This window comes from Protopterus annectens, chromosome 4.part1 (assembly GCF_019279795.1).
Source record: "Protopterus annectens isolate FY-2018-M chromosome 4.part1, PAN1.0, whole genome shotgun sequence".
In the NCBI taxonomy this organism is placed as follows: domain Eukaryota; kingdom Metazoa; phylum Chordata; order Ceratodontiformes; family Protopteridae; genus Protopterus; species Protopterus annectens.
In genome coordinates this window covers 629987350-630011293 of record NC_056734.1, presented here as the reverse complement: position 1 = coordinate 630011293, position 23944 = coordinate 629987350, and positions in this window count along the sequence as shown.

The following is a 23944-nucleotide window of genomic DNA, read 5'->3' as shown; positions in this document are numbered from 1 at the left end:
CGGTAGAACAGGGCAGACTGGGATTACCCAATTTGAAGGGGCATTTCAGAGCTTTACAGTTAAGGCTCCTACATATAGCACAAGCAGAAAACTATAATTCAAAGTGGAAAGGATGATGTTGAAACAGGGGGGAAGCTCAAGAAACAAGGAGAGAATGGGACTTTGGATGCAGACCTTTAAGAAGAATAACAATAATCATACAGAATATTATATCAATAAATTTACAGAAAGTATTCTAAAAAGTAAGCCACCATGGGAATGAAGAAAGGAGATTCTGCCGATGGGGGTGACTGCAATTAGGGATATAGACAACAGGCAAGAGGGGGTTGGAATTTATTGGAGAAAACTGGTAAAGAAACCAAGGTATTGGGAGCAAATAATTATAGAATGAAAGATAAGAGAATGGGAAGAGGCCAAGAATTTATTTGGACTGCAGGTTAGAGGCTGTCTTCCCTATCAAGGATTGATATCAGAGTATAGACAAAGAGAAAGAAATAGTGGGGTCCTAAACAAAAGACCAGCACTGGTAGAACTTTTAGTATAATCTAGAACAGAAGCTGCCATTAAAAAGGGAACAATTAGTAGACCATATAAAATACTACATGATAACAATAAGAATCAGTCAGAGGAGGTTAGAAAGGATTGGGAAGAGATATTGCATAATCAATTCACAAAGAAGCAATGGGAGGATATATGTATGTCTCCCAAATATGCAACAAAATCTAGAAGATATAGGATTTTTGCTTGGAAATGTTTACATTAATATTTTTATATCCCAAGTAGACTCCAGAGAATTTTTCCTCAGGTAGACAGCAAATGTTGGAGGTGTGACAGGGAGGAAAGAGGTACTTGGAAACATGTTTTCTGGGAGTGCTGTGGGTTGGCGGATGTTAAGGATTCCCTGTGGATGCACTGTCAGACATGCTGGGTGAGTGGATTGGTGTGATAAGAAAGATGATTTTTCTGAGCGATGATATAGAATCTTAATTGCCTAGACATTCTAAGGCTTTGCTATGTCTAATTATGGTGGCTGCCAAAAAAGCAACTACTAGAAATTGGAAATCAAAATATATACCAACTATATTAGAAGTAGTGAATACAGTAACAGAGATAAAACCACTGGAAATGACATCTTTAGAAAAGGGTAGGAGCAAACTACATAGAAAAAAATGGGAATTGTGGGAACAATACATACAGGGGAGGAATGAAGTTTAAAAGAAGTCTGGACTTAAATGAGCTATGTAATGTTTGAAAGTGACTGATTAGATTATAAGTGATTTATAATGTTTACAACTGGGAGTGTGCCAGTATGGTTTGTGATGTAAAATGCTTGCAACTAGGATTGTGTCGATGTGGGTTGTTTTTATTTATATAAATGTATGATTGCTTATGTCATAAGTGATAACTTAGTAAAGATGTTTCTTAAAAAAGGGGCAGGATTTGAATAATTTATGTAATTTTGCTTAGATTATACGATACTTTTGTATAACTGTATAGCTGCCTGTGTCACAAGTGATAATTCAATAAAGGTGTATTTAAAAAAACAAAGAATTGTTCACCAATGCATCAAACATGGGGTGGGGGGCTTCTTTTGGTCACATGAAAGTTCACGGTCTCTGGCCTCCCCATCAGAAGTCAGAGCATATCAACATCAAAGAGATGAAAGCTGTATTTCTGGCCCTTCAATCTTTTTACCTCATGTTCCCTCCAGGTCCCTTGAAGGTGTACATAGACAATACAGTGATGGGGTATATCAACAAGCAAGGAGGCACAAAACATTATCGCCTTTGCAAGATTGCTCTTCAAGCTTGGGAGGTGGCTCACGGTTACGAGTTAACTCTTCAGGCAGTATACATTTCTTCAGAGCACAATCTAGTGGCAGACTCTCTGAGCAAGTCCAAAACACATGCTCATGAATGAATGCTTCACAGAGAAGTGTTTCTGGACATTGTACATTGGTGGAGTATTCCTCAGGTTGATTTTTTTGCTTCCACCCCAAACAGGTAGCTTCCTCACTTCTGTTCCACAGTGTCATGATGGACTCCCTTTCTTTTACTTGGAAAGGGATGCTTCTTTATGCTTTCCCTCCTCTTTCTCTACTTCTAAGAGTCCTGCAGAAGATTCAGCTGGACTTCCCCAAAAATCTTGCTACTGACTCCCTTTTGGCCAAGGCAGCACTGGATCTCCCTCTTAATGCATATGGCCAGGGGCAATCACCACAAGTTATCTAACTAGCTGAAACTCCTCACAATGGACAAAGGGTCTCTCATCCATCCTCACTTGTCCACTCTTCAACTGACACTGACAATGTGGGTGATAGAGTTTGATCCCGTTTAGGTACCTCTTTTTTGAGGGTGTGCTCAAGGTTTTACAGGAGGCAAGGAAACTCTCAACCAGAAAATGTTATATATCCAAATGGAAAATATTTTCTGTCTGGTGCCATGCTCATAACCAGAACCTTTCTCAGTGGAGGTCCCTCTGGTCTTCTTTTATTTGTGTGATTTGCTTCAGTCTGGCCTGGCCTATTCTTCTGTGAAGGTCCATTTATCAGCCATTTCTGCTTGTCTGCCCTTGAATCCTCATTTGTTTTCTTGTTTTAAGATCAACAATTTCGTAAAGGCGCCATGTGTATTAGGCCAAGGAAATCTATTCCTCATCCTTGGGACCTTAATTTTGTTCTGGAAAAATTGTATCAGATCTCCTTTTGAACCAAATTCTTTGCAACATTGTACCTGGAAGACTGTTTTGTTGCTGCTCTTACTTCTACTCAGAGGATTTCTGAGCTTCAGGCCCTTATGGTCCTTCCTCCTTTTTTGTTTTTTCACAGGAGCAGGGTGTCCTTGCTTACTAATCCTTCTTTTATGGCCAAGGTAGTAAATTAATTGTCCTTGAATCAATCAGTACAACTCCCTTCCTTTTTCCCTTCTCCTCAGTCTACTAGTGAGAGGGTTCTGCATACCTTAGATTTGCACAGACAGCTCAGGCACTATTTGGATATAACTAAGACCATTCATAAATCTGATCAGCTTTTTGTTTCCTTTCACCCCAAGACATTGGGTTTGGCTGTTTCTAAGCAAAACATCTCTGCCTGGATATCTAAGTCCATTTCCTTTTGAGATACTTTTCATGGCAAATCTCTGTCTACTTCTGTTAGACCTAATTTCACTAGGGATGTTGCCTCTTCTGATGCCTTCTTCAAGAGGTATGACACCAATTCTATCCTTGAAGCTGCTACTTGGTCTTTAGTGCATACCGTTACTATGAGTTATAAGCTGGATATGGTTTCTAGGGCAAGGGTGGGTTTTGCTGAAAACATTTTATATGGGTTTGTTGAGGGCTCTTCTCAGCCTTCCACCTCCCATTCTGTTTCTTGAGCTTTTTAACTCTCACTTTTGTTTAGAATACTGCAACAGTGATATAGAAGGACAAAGTCCAGTTGTGTAAAATCTTGCCATAACAGTAGATGTTCTTCTCTTCACTGTTGCAGTATTTGCTCCCTCCCTCCAATCCCCTCTTGTTTGTTCTGTTTTTTGTTTTAGATTCCCTTCTAGCTGAGGGTCTCCCTTTTTTCTTCTGCATTTTTTCCTTCTGGATGTCCATGGACCCCTTTGTTCTGTGGAGACTATTCTCTTCTGGGGCAATTCAGTTCTTGGTAGCTGTGTCTGTACATCCCTTTTATGCCCTACGTTCTGTGCGGGGAGCATAAGTGTGACTTACGGCACATAATAGATCATTAGGCTTTTGTATACTGGCTAAACATCGGCCTGCTCTGGGCAGGAGATGCCTTCTGTTTAGAATACTGCAATACTGAAGAGAAGGACATCTAGTGTTATGGTAAGATTTTACACAACTGTACTTTCTGTAGTATGAACTTTTAATTCTGTTAATATCTTTCCTGCTGTAATTAGCTTCTATTATGTTTATCTTGTCCATCAAACATGCTTCCTACTGAGCGCATTATTTTTTTAATTTCCTCCAGTAAATCTGCCTACTGTAAATTAGTCTCAACTCCAGTCTTACTTCATAGAGCCTTTTATAGCAGTCCACTTTGAAAGTCATTCTTTGAATTTTAAGACTGCATTTTTATTCATTTATTTTATTAATTTATTTTATTTTACATTTGTTAACCGGGATGGTCCGACTGGACACAGGTCCATTTTCAGCGGAGGCCCGGGGAGAAAAGCTCCACAATATGTTAAAATACAGTATATATAGAATTTTCAAACAATATGTTAAAATACAGTATACTGCAGAAGACATAATAAGATCTATATATACAGGAAAAAATAGTTACACATGGTTAATAACAGAATAAGTATACAAATTCAATCAGCATTAGGAGAAGACCTATACTGTAATATATATTACAGTAGCTATATTAGGAAGTGAGGTATATAAGTGGAATAATTTGAGGACTTATGTAATACATCTCACAATATGTGATGTAATCCTTTATTGAAGCAGGTCTTCCATACAAAAACTGTTATATATTTCTAATGCGATACTTCTGTAGCACTGTGTTACATAACATAACTTTAACAATAATCATCTTTACAAGCTACAAGTTCACGTGTTCGTGCATGTATTAATGAGTGTTATGGATAATCTGGTACACTAGCTCTATACACCCTTTCATATCTAAGGCAACTTAAGGAACTTTATAATTCTCCCTCTCTAAAGTTCTACCCTTAGAGTGAAACTAATACCTGTATTCAGCACTCAACATGAAGAATTCTCACTCATGTAATACCAAGTTTATTTTAGGCTGTACTGTCTTAACTTTAGACAAATCTAACTTTATAATTTTTGTGTGACTAACCATAATGAAAGTAAGTTTGACTCTATCTGATTTTTTCTGGAAAAAGTAATTACACGTCAAGCAACATAGATTGTTCATTCAAATGAGCTCACCTGCCATGCCTGCTCTGCAGCAGCATCTGAACTACTCACCCATGCTTCATCCATCCATCCTCAACCTCTTTTCCCATTTTGCACATGAGGTCAGAGTGTCATTTCAGCAGTGACAATCATCTCAAGCCAAGGTTTACACTGCTGGGTGGCTAGCCTGCAGTGGTGGTTCATTCGTACCACTCACTCGCGCACACACTCTCACCTATGGCCAATTTAGAGCATCCAGTCCATCTACTGTATGTCTTTGTAATGTGAGGGGAAACTGGAACACCTGGAGAAAACCCACGTGACCGCAGAGAGGACATGCAGACTCCGCACAGAAGGCACCCAAACCGAGAATCAAACTGGAGAACTTCTTGCTGTGAGGCAACAAAGCTAACCGCTGCACTTGTCAAGTCTTATCTCAGGTTGCAGGTTCATCTGCTTCATGACAGATTCTCATATCAAGAATTCTAGTAACTTTTTGTAGCATACATTTGAACTCCCAAAAGGAGTCACACTCCACTATTTTTACAAAGAGTTTAGTCCAGCAAAAAGCCACTTTCTCAGTAAAGCAATGCCTCATGCAGTACCACTTGGCTTTATCAGTCTCTTACTCTCAGGCTTCAAGCACATAATTCATTTCATTTGAACCATTGCACTACTTACAGCAGACTATTTGGTTTATAGTATTTATGAATGTGTGGTTTAAATCATGTGTGTTTTAATTTTTCCCATTACTGCTAGATCTAACTGTTCATCTGCTGAGTCCTGTGTGGATCCATCTGTAAATTATTTGCCTAGTTTGTTTTCCATCAGTGGTATTTCTGCATAGCTGTTTGGATTGTTGGAGCTTATTGGACTATCTCTACAGATAGACTGCAATACTTAAATTTACTGTATCCGTTCTAGATAATATGTACATCCTGCTTTGCCATCTTATTGGTTACCATTTGAATCCTGAAGATTCTGGGGAAAATCACCTGCTGAAATTTGAGCCTTTCTTATTCAGCAGCCAACAAAATTAAGTTGAAGTTTCAAAAATAGATAACTATTCTATTTCAACAAATCATCTGCATCCAGTCTTACTTGTATTTTTCGATTAATCATCTAGCACTACTATTCTGCTCATTTAGGCATTGTATGTTTATAGTGAAAAATAAATTTGATTACGTGTTTTTTATTTCAATATTGTTCCCAGAGTTCCTGATGATCAACTTCATCAGTCTGAAAGAACTACTCTCCACTGATGCCATAAAGGAGATGGCATAACAGCGTGAGGCCCGTCTATAACAAACCAAGGTTTACCTCCGATTTGCTGCACAATGTTGACTTCACTAGCTTGATGACAATTTTGGCCACACCTGGAACAACTGTGTCCGTCAGTGTTTTTGTTATTCAGGTCTATATATGGGAAAGCATCAGGGAAGGAGCTGTTATTTTGTTTGTTTTAAATCTGGGTTCCAGGCAGTCTACCAAGAATGCCATCTCTTTTGAGTAAGTTATAAGTACACTGGCAAACTACAGGTTTTGCCTAATCATCCAACCAGAAGCATGAGGTCATTCCTAAAAGAGTTCATAGGTCTCATTAAACAGGCCTTAAATCACATAAGAAAAGTAAGAGGTCTAACGTACGCATTACTAAAATTAATTGGGAATGAGATATGTAATGTATCAGATTTTTAAGTCTATAAATTTTAAAGAAGGTGTAGGAATTGCACTAAAGGATTACTGCCAATGGGTCACATTGTTAAGTGCATCATTTAGGGCATTATTTCACTTTTTGTAGAAATGCCCAGTTACAGATTGCATCACAGAAACCTTGCAATTTAAAGTCAATACAAATTTCACTTTGTGTTTCCAATCTACTCCAACAAAACATTTGACTGTTTAGCTTTTGAAAAGCGGTTTGCCTTAGCTGATAAAAATGCAAGATGACTCTTTTCTTAAACTTCCCACACACTTCAGTTCAGCCACACTTGGTAAGTTACCACCATCACTTAGATCAAACTGTCTGTACTGAAAGTATGCAGTCTGAGAGTAAGGGAGATGTGTATGGAAGTCAAATTATATTTTGAGACAAAGATTATTGGCAATGAGTTGTTTTGTCAGGGATTGGGGCAAGCATAAGAAATTATAATGATGAGACTAGACTTTTTCCCTGAGGTTCCATTTGGAGATGACAATAAGATATGTGGCAGATGATGAAATGTAAGGTGGAAAATAATGGCTGTGCTGATGTTGTGTTGAGTTAAAAATTATTTTAAATTTTTGTCCACATGGGAGCAATCATATCTGGTAGCAGCCAGGATGGCAGTTCACTCTGACACCAGTGAAAGACTTCAAAGTTAGGAGTTCAAATACCATCTTTAGAAAGTGAGTGATATGTCAGTCTAAGCAGCCACTGGACCTTTTTTTTTTCTGGACAAACTGGCAAACGGCTTTCTTAAATCTGGACTGAAGTCTATTTTGTTCTTCCTTGCATATATACTTTAATTCTATAATACATAATATTTAATTTTTACCAAACCGATGCTCAGTGGCATACCTAGCATGTCAGACACTCGGGCCGGGTCTGAAAATTTTTTTACCTACCCCCCCCCCCCCCAAGCGCAGATTTTTTTTCTAACACTCCCTCGTATATGCCACTTCTTGAACTTTGTATATATAATCACACCAGTAAAATAAATGAAAATATTACAGTAAATACAACCAAAAAAATTACATTATCATCTTCTTGAGACAGAAAAAACATACTCCTACAAACTGGTTTGTAGCAGTATAAAACATTACAGTTTCTGTTTTTCGAGCCTTAACTTCTGCAAATTTATGAATGATTTTGCCAAAATGTATCTTCTTTACATATTGCATATTCATGCTCAATAAACAGTATAGCCAGATTTCTCAAGTTATCTTCGCTCATAGTTGATCGAAGAGCATCTTTAATTAATTTTAATTTTGAAACAGACTTTCAGAGTATCAAGTGTATCAAGAAACATCTGCTGAATACTTAGCCCTGGCCCTTGACCATACTGCTGAACTGTCCAGATTTTTGCAGAATGCCCAGTTTGTGGTTTTCTGGCAAATCAGTGAGGACTGAACTCAATAAATAATGACATAAATTTGTTTTCAAATTTCAGACTTCACTTCCTTCAGAAAATGTACACTAATACAAATCCTCTTATTCTAGCAACCTTTCTAAGTTTATATTTTATAACAGCAATATTTAAAACATGTCCATAGTTTTGGCCCTATTATTTTAGGATTTGTCCAGATTTCATGAGCTAAAAGGGTGAGAGGTATGCCTGACTTGACACTGCTTTCATATGAGGCAGAGACATATGGTTACTTTTTTCAATGACAAAGAAGATACTAATAATATAAACTTGGATCGTGTGGGAAGCTCGCTCCCACATTGGGGATGCAGAGGAGGTAGCAGTCTGCCCCCCAACAAAAAACTTTTACATTTCAGTGAGCCTGATCATCAAGGGTTTAATCTTCAGTGAGTCATAGTGGAAGGGTTTACTATATCTTTGTTTTAAAATATCAAGAAGAATATACATTAAAATTATGCTTGGCCTTGCTGCATTCCTGCTTGCCATGCAGTGTAGCTGCATTGTTTGTTTTCTTTCTCTAAATGTCCTGGTGATCACTTCAGTAGTTTGTTCATGTATGCACAAGCATTTCACTGACATCAAAATGAATCATTTCCCCCAATGATCCCTTCAGCAGTTTGTCCATGTATGTAAAAGTACCAGAATGAAGCATTCCCCCCAGAGATCCCTTCAGCAATTTGTCCATCTACGCACAAGCACTCAAATGACACTAAAATAAAACATTTCCCCAAAATTACCCCTTCAGCAGTCGTCTCCAAGTACGCACAAGCACCAAAAGGAAAAATTTCCCCCAACAACCCCTTCAGCAGTTATCTCCAAGTATGCACAAGCATCAGAATGAAACATTTCCCCCAATTACCCCTTCAGCTGTCATCTCCAAGTATACACAAGCACCAGAATGAATCATTTCCCCCCAACAACCACTTCAGCAGTCTGTCCAAATATGCACAAGCTCCAGAATGAATCATTACCTCCAACAACCCCTTCAGTAGTCTGTCCAAGTATTCACAGGCACCAGAATGAATTATTTCCCCAAACGGCCCCATCAGCAGTCCATCCAAGTATGTTCAAACACCAAAATGAATCATTTCTTCCAAAGACCCCTTCAGTAGTCTGTCCATGTATGCACAAGCATCAAATCACATTAAAATGAAACATTTCCCCCCATGACCCCTTCAGCAGTCATCTTCAAGTATGCAGAAGCACCAGAAGGAAACATTTCCCCCAACGACTCCTTCAGCGGTTATCTCCAAATATGCACAAGCATCAGAATGAAACATTTCCCCCAATTACCCCTTCAGCTGTCATCTCCAAGTATACACAAGCACCAGAATTAATCATTTCCCCCCAACAACCCCTTCAGTAGTCTGTCCAAGTATTCACAAGCACTAGAATTAATTATTTCCCCAAAGAGTCCCGTCAGCAGTCCGTCCAAGTATGTTCAAACATCAAAATTAATAACTTCTCCCAATGATCCCTTCAGAAGTCTGTCCATGTATGCAGAAGCACGAAATTACATTAAAATGAAACATTTCCCTAAATGACCCCTTCATTGTTTTGCCCTACTTACCTCAGAGAGTAGTTGTTTAGTTCTGCAGCTTAGTCTGTCTCTGTATCACACCCTAGCACCAATTATTCTAACTGTGCAGCCAATCACATGCCTTTTTTGGGGTAGTGCCCAAGCAAGAAGATGTAGGCAAGGGTGCAAGCAGGACGTCTCAGAAGTCTGTTGAAGATGAATCTTGCAGTTTCCCTTAAAAAGGGAAACATTTTTGATGAAAATTTTCTTTTTCTTTTTTTTTTAATGTTATGCCCCCTTACAATTTGCACATGGGGCAGACTGCACCCTCCACACCACCATTAGACTGCCTCTACAGATGCTTCCTGAATATTCCATGTATAAACTTTTTCTGCACTTTTTCATTCTGCACTACTGCTTTCCATTCATTTCAAAACACAATGAAACTGGGTAGCTTGCCTCCCCAGCAGCATTTCTACATAGATTTCTTAAGATTTTGAGAATGGGCTGTCTTATGGGTGACACTGTTAACTCTTGAGATAAGCTTTTTGTTTTTTGTAAATATTTTTATTAATTTTGTGGTAACTTTTGGTAGTTTGTTTTAGTAGTATTACTATTTTATAGCTACACTGATTAGTTTTTATGTTAATCTACTTTAATATTTATTTTTCGACTCAGGCTGGTTTTGTTTGTTATACTGTTTTCTGAATGGCTGGTTGCTGGTTTTGTTTTCCCATGTTTTAAATTTCACTTGATTTCATTTCTGTGTGTTTTAGTGTGATGTAGAAGATGTTTTGTGGAGTGTCTGCTGTTATTTCTGATGCATTCAGCATTTGTAATGTTACTTCTCTCAGTGTGAATGGAGTTGAGATATACTGACTGATATCACAGATAAAGTGGTGATCAAAATTTATATAAAATGGGTAGAGTGGCAATAAGCAAATTATCTTCTACTCTGAATCAGAAACATTTTATAACATCCATTTGTCACAGTCAGCTGGTAGGACATACTAGATGTATTTATTTCACAATTTAAGTGCCTAAATCAAGGCACTGAATATAAAATCACAAACCAGTATAAAATATGTTCCATCATGATAGCACCTGAGTTGTCTGTGGACATCCAAGGTACAGAGTATCCTTTCTCCCTCATTTTTATGTTCTGGAAAGAAGACGGAGATACATAGTTTGGGTCAAAGTAAATCTGAATACTACTCTAGGCATAACTCAAGGATTCATTCTGAAAGAAACCATATATTTGCAGAAAATGAAATAAGGCTGACCCACTATAAGACTTTACAACTCGGATACTCCTCTTGCAGAAGTCAGAGCAATAAGAAAAACTGTTTGCCGTGTTACGGACCCCAAGTCAGCCTGATGATCTGGTTCAAAGAAAGCAAGAGTTAGTTTTTCAAACACAAAATTTAAATCTCAAGGAAGAGAACTTTGCCTCCTATGCAGCTTGGTATTTAACATCTGTTTCAAAACCATTTTCATAAGAGATCGCACTGAAATAGGAGGATCTATGGGCAGATATGCTGAAATGGTCATAAACATGAAAACTGATGGAGGATTAACTCAGACCAGAGGACAGTAACTCACACAAGTAATGCCAAATCAGAGAAACACTAGCTTTGAATGGGTGCTGGATCTTTTCTTGGTGCCAACTAGCAAATCTTTAAATTCTGGTCCATAGCAGATGCAGGTGCTATACCAGGGGAACCCAGGGTGAAAGATGCGTAGACTCAGGTTTAGCTAATAATCACAGCAGAGTTACCCACCTGTGGCTGAGGCAACTTCCTAGACTGCTGTGGTGGAAAAGGCTGTTTGCTTAACTTTTTCTTTCGTGTGGCTGGAAGAAGAACCAACCAGTTTGTTCTAATGTCAAGCTGAAAATGATGCCTCCATCTCAGGGAAAACAAACAGCAAAAGCTGGTAAAATGTAAAGTCTTTAAAAGTCACTTTTTCACATAAAACACAGTAAAATGCACTTTAAAACACTTTATCAGCCACAAAAAGCAAAATAAACACAATTTCTCCACAGAAAAAAATGTTTTTCAATACTTTAAAGAACTGTTAAACTGACAGAAAAAAAAAACATTTACAAATACAATACAGTCTCATGACGGTTTGTTAAAACACAAACCCTTTCCTTTAAAATAAATTTCTGGAAGAAAAAAGTGTTAATAAACAGCCAATTTTTAAAATGGAAGTCCCCCCCCCCCCCAGGGGGAACTTATCTTCCCAGCAAAGAAACAGAACAAGCTGATCCTCAAAAGCTTCAGAGGAGTGTACACTTCGGTGACAGGAAAGCTCTGAAGAGCTTGGCACCCAGACCTGTCTTTTTAGTTATTTCAGCTATAGTTGACTGATGGTTAGGCATGTGAAAGGTGCTTTGAAGCTTTGGAAGCTGGCCAGCTGTCGTATCCTTGGCAGGATATAACCCATACAACTAAGGCTACTGCAGCAGTGATCAATATGATGAACATCATCATCAGGTTCTTCCCATATAAACTTTAATGTTAAAGCACACCATCTTGTCCACAGGGGGGGAACACCTATAAGTACGGCAGGGGACTAAAAGTCTTTCTGCAGGACTTTCTATGGAGGGTATGTGAGGTCTATATCACATTGCACACTCTTGCCTCATCATTTCAAGACGCCACAGAGTTTGGGTTATCTGAAAGGATGGTGAGGGAACCTGTAGTATCCCCACTATTAGTATACGATGTGGGTGACTCAGGCAGAGAGTCTACGTGCCTCGTCTTACTCCTATGCTTCTTCTCTGGCCACAGAGGAGAAGGCTACAAGGACAAGGTAGCTGCCTGAAGCTGCCTAGATATGTCAGGTGGGTCCTTCAAGCACATCTTCACCACTATGTCACAATATCAAGAAGGATGATAGGCCAAAGGAGCAAAAAAAAAGTCTCTGGCTGAGTTCATGATTGATGAGGGTACAGGCATCAAGGTCGACAAATGCAAAGTTGTCTGCACTGTCAATTTTAAGAATGACATCAATGCCATGCTCAGGCCTAAGGGAACAGAAATATACTGCTTAAAGCTGAAGCCTATCGAGGGTTATACCAAAAAGACTGGCACCCAGTCTGACCCCATACATCAGAGTCGACTGGCTCACTGGGCTGAGGTGGATACTGACAGGCTCAAAGTCATGGTCTCAAAGGCTAACCCAGACAAGATCCTCAATGACCCTGACAGATTCAGCACTGATACTGACACTAAACAGGTAATTCCAGAGCCTTGGGACACAGAAACTCCCAACTACTGACAGCATTGGTGTCAGAGCCATCAACATCAACACCACTGTCAGCCTAAAAGGCACTAACCCTAGAAGTTGTAATCCTGATAACAAGACCACAACTGATGGTGATACATTACCAACCTCAACATATGACAGTTTCTAATCAGCCTTTTTTGAATTGACATCAAAATGGGAACCAGTTAGGAGAATTAGGATGAAAGTGAGGAAATAATAAAGAGACAAGGAAATAATTCCTCAGTCTAGCCTGGTACCAGAAGAGAAAAAGGCAAGAAATATTTCTAAGACATTTATAGCTAATCAGTAGTAAGTGAACAGGGCACTTTGAATACTGACTATGAAACAAAACAAAAATGAAGCATTCGCTCTAACAATGTCAAGAACTTCATTGTACTGTAAGCATTTTCATCCTAATATTACAACAAACTGCATCAGACATACGAAGCATACAAGACTCAAAGTTTAAAAAAGTTCGATAAGGCAATTTAATGAAATACATACAACAAAAACAACCAAATGCACATAAAATCAAGGTCCCAGTATAAAGACCCAGTGTTATGCATCATGAAAACTGAAATCTACACTATGGCTGAACTTCAAATATATTGATTTTAACAAAGGTTGATGGTAATCAAGTTGTTTAATCTAGGTAGATAAGTAGCTCCCTAAAGAGTTTGCCATTCAGCTTCTTTTAATCTAAAAGCACATCAAGAACACCTAACCTTTCATCCAGGGACTTTTAATACAAAAAAACAAAATTATTTGAAAATTACTACACTGGATGGATGAATACAACATTATAGTTGTTTCTAATTTTAATAGCATAAATATCTCATTTCACCCTTTGTCTCAGTTTTCTAGCTGTTCTACCAATGCAAAACGAGTCACATTTATGCTGCCAACTACACAGATGGGTCACAATAAAAAATGTTCTTTATTGCTGTTACATTTTGCCAGAAATTGTCTGCAATAAATATGGACTATTAAAAATAAATCTGCAAGTTCTGCAAAATCCACAGGAAAAGGTTCCTTATATTTGTTACTTCCTGACGAGGGCCTTACAAACAAAGATTTGAGATGACTACCCCATTACCCCATTTGCTTGAGAACATTTTTGTTTCCTAAAGTATAATTAATAGCAGGATTTCAATTCTTTCTATCTACAGATGTAATATTATTGGCTACACAACAATAACTCAAGATCACTCCAGGGATTCTTTTCTCTTCCTCTAAACATCTATCTGTTGCAACAGATAACACCACACATAACGCAAAAGACAGTCAACAACAAAACTGAAAAAAAAATATGTAGCTTCTTAAATACTGAACACTAAGAGGCACATAGTCCATGCAGCTAAAATGCAGTTTTCAAATAAACCTACCCTTTCGCCTAGAAATCCAAGTATGACCCCAGGGACAATGTGTTAATATAAAAGCTCACAAATCTTAACTTGTAATTGCAGTATTTCTAGATCTATCAAAAGCCTCTGACAAGGTGTCTCACAGTAGCTTTCTTTATCATCTCCAGCTATTCAGTGGTTCTCTTGCTACCTTGCCAATCAGCAATAAGCTGTAAAATAGCAAGGATCCATCTCTGCATACATTCCCACTTCCACAGGAATCCCACAAAGATCCAGCCTTGGCCCTCTACTATTCAATATGTTTATCAGTTACCTACATCCATCTTCTTCTGAAGCCACCTTGATTCAATATACCGATAACTGTACCATAACCTGCTCTTCAACCATCTTCACTTCCAAGAAATCACTCAACAAGCTACCTCCATTGAAGCCTAGCTTACAAAAGCCCAACTCTTACTCAACCCAAAAAACCCAAACTTCTCCTCTTTACCCCCAAAACTCACACCCCTAACAAAGCATCTTCCAAAATCTTTTCTTAAATGGCACTGAAATTGAATTAGTTCACCATACCAAACTATTAGGAGTCATAATAGTTGATAATCTTAAATTTGACCTCCACATCCAAAGCAATATCAAGAAAACTCATCAAAAAACAGGTATACTTTACAGAAACAAACATTTTCTGAGAACACCCACAACATTTACTCTAGCCAAAACCTACCTTCTAACCTCCCTACTCTATGGAGCCCCAATTCTAACCAATTTACAATCATCCATAAAAAAAAAAAACTTGAAATCTGCAATAACAAAACTGCCAAGTTTACAATTAATTCAACCTCCTTTACCCATCACTCTAAAGCTCTGTATACCCTTAGTTGGCTGGAACGTCCCCTCCACCTCTCCTACATTCAACTTATAGCAATACATAAACTCCTACAAAAATCATTAACCTGCCTATCTCTTACCCTTTAATTAACATACATTTTCCTAAAAGAACTCTCAGATTAGCAGACAAACACCTTCGCACTATAAATAAACCAAATAAATCCAATGGACTAATCCTATACTCGTACTCAGTGACAAACGATGGAACTTCCTACCTCTAACCACCATAACTATTTCTAGCCAACCCAACTTTAAATGCACCCTAAAAGAATACTTTACAAAATCATCGACCTACTCTTGTGGCATTCCTGGCTGAATTTACTCACTATACTTTACTCCCCACCCTTCAACCTAAGCCACTCTCACAACCCTCTACAACTTCCTACTCCACTCCTTTCCTTTGTTTTTCCACTACCTTACCACATCCACTTTCTCTCTGCAGGCATTTTTTATACCTCTTTCTCTTTCCTCATTACTCATCTAAGCTACCTGAAGACATCCTACTCTGTACTCTTCTTATAATCTCCTCTCCATCCTGCTTCCTTCTACAATCATAATATGAACACCCTCTCTCATACTAAGACATCACTCAATTTCCCCTCACTGTATCTAATCGTGTAATCTCTAATATCCCTTAAATATGTTAATAGCATTGTCTCAGGTCTTATTTATTGCATACTAATCTACTTAACAAATAATATGGCTAATGAGTTTTTCCTCACATATTTTCTCCAACTCATTTTATTGTCTTTCATTGCAGTCTACTCACTCCTATGCTTTATAGTGTTACTTGATACTTTGTGACTTTAAATATCTGTAACTGATTTTTGATAGATTGTGCTTGTGGACCTTTTCTCCCTGTGCCTCTTTTGAAAATCGGCACTTTTTGGCCAGTTGGACTTTCCCGGTAAACAAATGTCAAATAAATAACTGTGATTTTTACACTTCACTACTTTATGTAGGCGCCGCTGTTTAATTTTCAGCGACCTGAGACTCAATATCAGGTTTCACACTTCTGACAGGGACTCAGAAATGAGAGGATAATATTAGCTCTGACTTGTAACTTGAACTCAAGACCTTGAGCACACAGTGCTTGTGTTACTGCCACTAGACCAACAAGAGCCCACTTAATACAGCGACTACTAACCGCCATGCTAGTCAGTGTCTAAGAAAAGTAATCTTGGTATAGCTGCTGTACAAGGCACTGCCTGGTATAGCTGATTTTAGTCCCATTGAACCAGGATCAGCGAAAATAAGCAACATGACTTCAATGGAAAATCTATGGAGGAAGATATGTTCTTCAAATAGTAGCTACTAGCATTTGTAATTTTCAGGGTCCTAGAAAGTTGATGGCAATTCCACTAACCTAGGACCAGTGATAACAAGCTACATGATTTGTTTAGTGGAAATTACAGGCCAGGAGATAGGTGCTGTATCATCCCACTCATCAACAGACATATGTATGAAACCATGGAAAGGATGCTGTTTTCAAAATTACTTTGTCATTTTACTAGACCACCACTACTTGCTCAAGTCACAACTATATTGCTCTTTTCAGCCTGAGTTTACCTCGGGTAGTTGTCCACCACCAAAGAACATGCAGACAGATATAAGAGCTACATAAAAATGGGAAATCATTACAGTACCAGAAAAGGCAACAGCGATAATGAAACCAGCATCTTAAAATCATAATGTAGTTAACATTGCCTATACTGTCTCAAGTTGCAAATAGGTCAATCCAGGAATCCCAAGTTCCCTCTCTGGAAAAAACAATAAAAATATTATCCCTCTACATAAAGGAGGAAATTCAACAGGCATCACTAACTTCAGACCTACAGCAATCCCCCCCCAAAATACTTGAAAAATGTATTCAAAAACAACTGCTAAACCATCTCCTGCAGGAAGAACTCCTATCCCCAACACTACACAGCTTCCGTTTATTCTATAGTATTAACATTGCACTTCTATCCTTTATAGATGTTGTCAATAAAACTACATATATTGGCAAATTAATCTTCACCTTATTTCCAGATTTGTCTAATGCTTGCCACATAGTTTGTCACAGCAAACGTCTACTTCAAATGTCCTCACTAGGTCTATCTCAGCTCACCCTTCTATGGTTCAAAAGCCAACTTTCCAACAGGTATCAGTCACTAAAATGGCACTCTGCCCTCTCTCCACACCTCCCAGTCACCACCAGTAAATCACAAGATTCTATCCTTGGTTCCCAAATCTTTAACATGCTCACCAACACCCTCCATACATCCACACAACAAGCACCCCAATACAATACACAGATGGCTTAACACTCATATGTACATCAGATAAACTGGCACATTTCAAAAAAATGACTAGAAGCTTTAACAGCCACTGAAACATAATTTTGTAACTCAGTTCACACTCAACTACTCCCCTTCCCCCAAAAAATACTATTTTTCCCCAATTCCATTTTAGTAATACAACCACCAAAGTCACTTCTCAGGGCAAATTATTAGGGATAACAGTGGATAATAACATTAAATTCAACTTGCATAGATAAAATTGCATAACGAAACTCACCAAAAAACAGGGATGCTTTATAGAGCCAAATACTCTCTCACCAATGCAACTAAAACTACACTTACCACTACTTACCTCTTTGCCTTACAACTTTATGGCAGTTCCAGCCTTACTAATCTCCAGGCTTCACAAAAAGCAAAACTTGAACAATGCTATAATAAAATGGCTAAATTTGTAGCCAGTGCCCCTTACATAATACACCAGTGTATAGCACTAAAAAAACTAAATTGGTTAGAACTATCCCACCAACTAACATACATACAGCTTCTCACCACCTACAAAATTATCCAGCATCCATCTGCTTGTCCAGTACTAAATACCATCCTATACGTTTCCACTCAGTCAATATGATCCAATGACCAAAACCTCCTCTCTGTCCACAAACCCATCAAATCAGATTGACATGGTCTGTACACATACCATGTTGCTAAGCACTAATACTTCTTACCTGTATCCATCAGGTCAATACCCTCTCTCCAGTCCTTTAAAACCATTATGAAAGACTTCCCCGCCAAAAGCTAACTCAGTTCTTGTTCAACCTCAGGATAAATTATACCCCTAACTATAAACAAAATTTCTAGCTTATACCTCCTTAGACCCCCTTCTTCATTCACTTTTTCACTTTAATCAATTTCTCTCCCCTGACTCGCTATCTACATAAAGCATAACCCTGTTTTTTTTTTCTCCCACTTCATACTGCAGTCCCTGTCTGCATTATACTAACTTACCATTAATTTCTGTAAACTGTCTAACTTTTCTCTAAATATTAAATCATTGTCATATAAGTTGCATCTATTCTTAACCAAAGTTTTCAATTCATATCTAATTTGATATACTTATTTAAACTGTAAATGTTTTGTATTATTTTTGAAGATTGCAAAAATTATTGTTCTTAAAATGTTTTTCTAATTCTTTGGAGTTTTTCTTCCGGGCCTCCACTGAAAATGAGCACCTACCCAGTTGGACATTCCTAGTAATCAAATGTCAATAAATAAATATGCAGTTCTACATTACAAGGGCACATCATTCAGCAATAGGAAGTCTCTCATGAAGGCATTACATAACAGTAAGGATGTCATTTTGCTGAATTCAACAAATGTTTCATGTCTGAGGCAGGGCAGAAAGTATTGCTATGACTGAGCAAGCATTCAGAATAATGGCCTCATAGCCAGATATCTGGCCTGCAGTGAATGCACATCTGAAATGTAATAGCTAAAAGTTCACGGGCAAAAAGAACGCAGTACAAGAAAAAGCTATTTCAGTGCTTTTAAGTCCTGGGCTATGACTAAGCCATTCCATGACTGCATCAGTCTCCCACACAAAGAACTGTTCTTTTGTACCACTACTGCATTTGTACTTTAGCAATATCCTGAAACTAGCCAGCTGTCATTGATGTCAAGTAACTAATGCATATGCATAGTAGCAATACCAATAAAAATGTCAAAATCTATCGTATTACACTGTTTCTCATTCCTTTCAGTGATGTAAAGGTCCAGACACTATTATCTTTATCCATAACTCACATGACTTAAAGATTTACAATACTAACAGTAATTTTACTCGCTTCCTTTTATATTTAGGCACTGATTCAAGCTTGAATACAGCGCACTGCCAAGTTTCCCATTTTGCATGTCAAATTATACCAAAGGCCTAGAAGCAAAAGGAATTGGCTAAGCAGAAATCATACAGCCTCTTAAAGCCGTGGCATTGTTTTCAGCATAATACTGCATCTTTGCTCCAAGCTAGCAAGTAACTCAAGTCTCACTGGATGTGCTGGAATAAGCTTTTTTTATTCTGGATGTCTGCCAATAATGCTTTCTAGAAATATAGGAAGTTCTATTTATAACAAAATGCTTGAGCAATTTTTGCCTTTCCTCTGCATAAAACAAATGTAAGAGACTATACACCGCTCCTGTAAACAGAAAAGACTTTCACAGGTAAAACAGCTGATGCATGCTGTAGTTAAGTTTGTAGCAATGGCTTTATTACTAACTATATGGTCAGTTAAGACCAAAGTGGGCAGATCAAACATGACACTGATTCTGTCTGTAGCTCTGTGATTCTATCTGAGATGAAAGCTTATAAACAGAGACGTAGATGCATATGTCACAGTCTTGACTGCAGCTTGGTCAGAGTGGTAACAGGCATAGAAACATGCGTCAGAAACACTACAGTTTACTTTTAGAATTTAGTTGCTCATGTTACACTACGATACAATTTCTATTTAATAAAAGACAGCCCTATGGAGCCATCATGAATAACTAATTTGGGAAGTCCGTGTGCCTTTTTAAAGCCACAAAAAGACACTGTCGCTCTGTGTACCGCAGCTCCCCACTAAGGGATGTCAACCTGGGTGTGCTGTCAGCACAACAGCTCAGTGTCCTGAAGATAAGGATCTTTAATGTAAGAAAAAAAAAGTGGAACATTATACCTGACACTGCTGTAGTTATATGAGGTAGCTGCACTAATATCCCCGGTCTTTTTCAGTGCACTTTATATACAAAAGTGCACAAGTATGTATGGAGTGCTGACAATTTTATTTTGTTTTATTTGATATTTGTTGAACAGATTAGTCCGACTCAGCTACTGCCCTTTTCAGCGGAGGCCTGGAGAGAAAGTGGAGTCATCAGCATTCTGTATGAGAGTTGACTGTGGACAAGATGTGTAAAGGAGATTGATAAAGATGTTGAATAGTAATGAATTTAGTATTGATCCTTGAGGGGCTCCCATCTTGACAGGAAGAGCAGGTGATAGTGCAGAAAGCCATTTCACAGATTGATGTCTATCAGTGAGGTAGATGGCAGCCAGCTAACAGTAGAAAGATTAATTGCACAACCCATGTTCAGTGATGCTACTGGAGTTCACCTTCCACTTTTGAACCCCTCATTGGTCAGCAGGAGTTATTAAGTGCAGACAGCTTGTGACTTGCAAGCTGCTTACACTTAACTCCAAAATATTTTTCAGTTGTTGCTACTAGACCTCATGCTTACTCTCAACTAATCCTAGCACTAAGCATGTTTTCTGAATTACACCCACATACTAAGATCACAAAAACAATACCTACCTAATCTGACAAAGGTGAGAAAAAAGAATATTTCCCAAATATCTGGCAAGGATGGATGCAGGAAGGGTATGAAGCTGTGAAAGATAAGAGATAAAACCACCACACCAACAGAGGGAGACTAATTACATAATTAATTAGTATAAAATCAGATGAGGAGCTCAGATTCAGAAAGCCCTCTTTCTGAGACGTTGGCATAATTAAGTGAAGTTAGCATACTACACCATACTAGCAGTGGATAATTCATACACATAATATGATATTTATTTGATGGCAAAAAGAGACAAAGTAGCTTATCTGGTCTGCCTTTAAAGTGCATTAAATATTGTACTCATAGCTCCTCTCCATCCTGTGGTGTACTGGGACCGTAGTAAAAATGAGATTATGCAAAGAACACTAAATAAAGCAGAATTCCATATCATACGTGTAATTATTACTCTCAGGTAATAGTTTGCAATCATAAAATTCCTAAATAAGGCATAACTACAGTCACGCTAATGTCTAATTGTGGATGGTTCTGCCTAATTAATAAATCCAGTCAAAGTGAAGTCACACTTTCGTTTAGGTTGTTCACACACCAAAATCAAATTAGAAATGCACGCTTCAAGTTGTCTCACACCTCTGAGGTACAAATGCAAACTAACTATTCTCTATTCTCCTTCAAAATCACATTAACATTGTATTTAGAAAGCTCCCTTTTTTTCTATCTCAGACTGGTTAACCAAGCAGCCAATCAGCCAATTTCGTAATGATGAACATGGAAGAAGCCTAAACTTCAATCTCATTTAAGCGTATCAAAAACAGAGCAATTTCTTTGTACCAAGCTCAATATTTCACATGAAACTGATCATAGCATTTTATCCCACTTCTTTTAAATAATTATTTTGGATACCAGCACAGACTGTCTGCCATCTACTATGTCTTGGAACCCCTGCTTGATCATCCATGTTATTTTACCTGACACTTAGCTTAGTTACTCCATCAAACAAGTGCCCTGCATCTCAGAAGTGTGCATCTCATTAGTATAAGCAGTCAGGGGAAAGTGAGAAGACAGGAGACAAGGGTGATCCAATATGGAACCACCATGGCAGCTGAGAAGGGATTTTTTGAATGCCCTGCCTACAGCTCCTCCCAGTTCTTAGTTTGCATTATATGGCCACACTTCTCAAGGCTAGCATTATTAGGCTCCATCAATGACTGCTGCTCTCTGTAAATCTTACACTTTCCTTGCAAGATAGATAAACTTGCAAAAGTGCCACTCTACCCTGCCCCCCCCCCCAGCCAACTTCAGTTCCTCAGGAATCAGGTTTGCTATTCAAACACAAGTACCCTTGTAGCAGTCAGGGCTCCATTCCTCTACACAACAATTCATCTGTTTTACAGTTTCTTTTTTAAAAATAACTAAATAAATAAAAATAAAGTAGCCACACTTTTTACTATAAGATTTGCATGCTGCAAATGTAACTACTCCAGCATAAAACTCCATATATAAGAAGTGGATAAATCTGGGTCTGCAAGTATACTTTCATTTACTTACCAAAAAACCATATAGTCAAAAACTATGCCGCAGAATATGGACACAGAAATTCTTATAACTTTATAGATAAGTAATGGCTAGCTGTCCTTGCAGGCCATATAAAGCCTAGTCAGTCTCCCTTTTTAACCTATCCTATTTAGTATTAGATTAGCTTTACTCATCCTGAGGTTGAGCTATATACTACCCCCCAATGAGAACAGCTGGGATTATACAATGATCGGCCTAAAATATTCAAAAACGAGCACGCTGATTGGCCAGCCCAACCAGTGTGCCCATTGTAAATCAGACAGTATACTAATGGAAAAAAAGTCCGGTCGCCTGGACTTTTTCCCGTTAGTATGTCTCGCATTTTTTTTACTTTTACTTTTTTTAACTATAAAAAGAAGCCAAAACACTTAAACCAACGGAGGAGATGGCACAGACAAAAATAAAAGGATAATAAGGTAAGTTCTGCAAAACTTAAAAAACTTACCTAACTATCCATTTATTTTCAAATTCAAAATATTCAAAAAAAAACAAAAGCGAGCTGATTGGCCAGCCCAACCAGTGTGCCCATATGTCTCGCATTTTTTTTACTTTTACTTTTTTTAACTATAAAAAGAAGCCAAAACACTTAAACCAACGGAGGAGATGGCACAGACAAAAATAAAAGGATAATAAGGTAAGTTCTGCAAAACTTAAAAAACTTACCTAACTATCCATTTATTTTGTCTGTCCTGACTCTCCCCAAGGTAAAAAGTCTCCCGGTTTTCTTTTTGTATTAAAAAAAAAAAGAAGAAGCAACGGAGATCTTCCTTTCTCCGTTGCAACAGTTGCACAGCACTGATGTACTGCATAAGGGTTGGGACAAAAGTCCCACACGTATGTGCAGTACATCAAAACAGCCACAGGATACATTCAAAACGTGGAAGGGCAGCACTGAGGCATTATACAAAGATATTATTTAAGAAAAGTAAGTATTTTTTTTCTTAAATAATGTCATTGTATAATAGCAATAACCCATGGCTGAGTGTGGGTAATGCTGGATTTACTCACGGTTGGCTTTGTACCGTGGGTAAACCCAGCATTACCCACACCCATCCGTGGGTTATTGCTTAATTACACCACAGATAATTTGAGGGGACCTATGCATGGGATTAAGCATTCATTCTTTCTACCTCTTACCCTTCTCCTCCTCTACTCCTCTTTGTTTTGTTAGTAGTACTGTTTTTTTAATTTTTTTTTTTTGTAAATAATGCCTTTTTACAATACGAGTCCAAAACATAGAGTGAACAATATTCTGCTTAGACACAAAATCTATTAAACATTTTGTTAAAGTAAAAACAGAGCAGACTGTAATCAATATACTGCCCTTCGTACACATGGTTTGACAGTGAATATATTGCATGTGGAATGTGACCTTTTATGTTTCTTTACATGCCCTGGGATGGGCCTAAATGTTTATTCAGATCAGTACTCTATCCTAATTAACAAATTAAAATAAAATTAAATAGATATTTATTCAAAAAAGGCATCTGTATTTTAGATAGTGTTATTGGTGTGATTTACTGTCATACCTCTCAACTGTCCAGATTTTTTCTGAATGACCCTGATTTTACCTTATATGCAAGGCAATGGACTTATATTTTTGTCTTGCCCCTCATAAAACATTTTATATTCTGGTAAATCACTGAGGGATACATTCAGTAAATCACATTCGAGTTTCATTCTTTTTATTGTTCAGAAAAATGCAAGTTAATG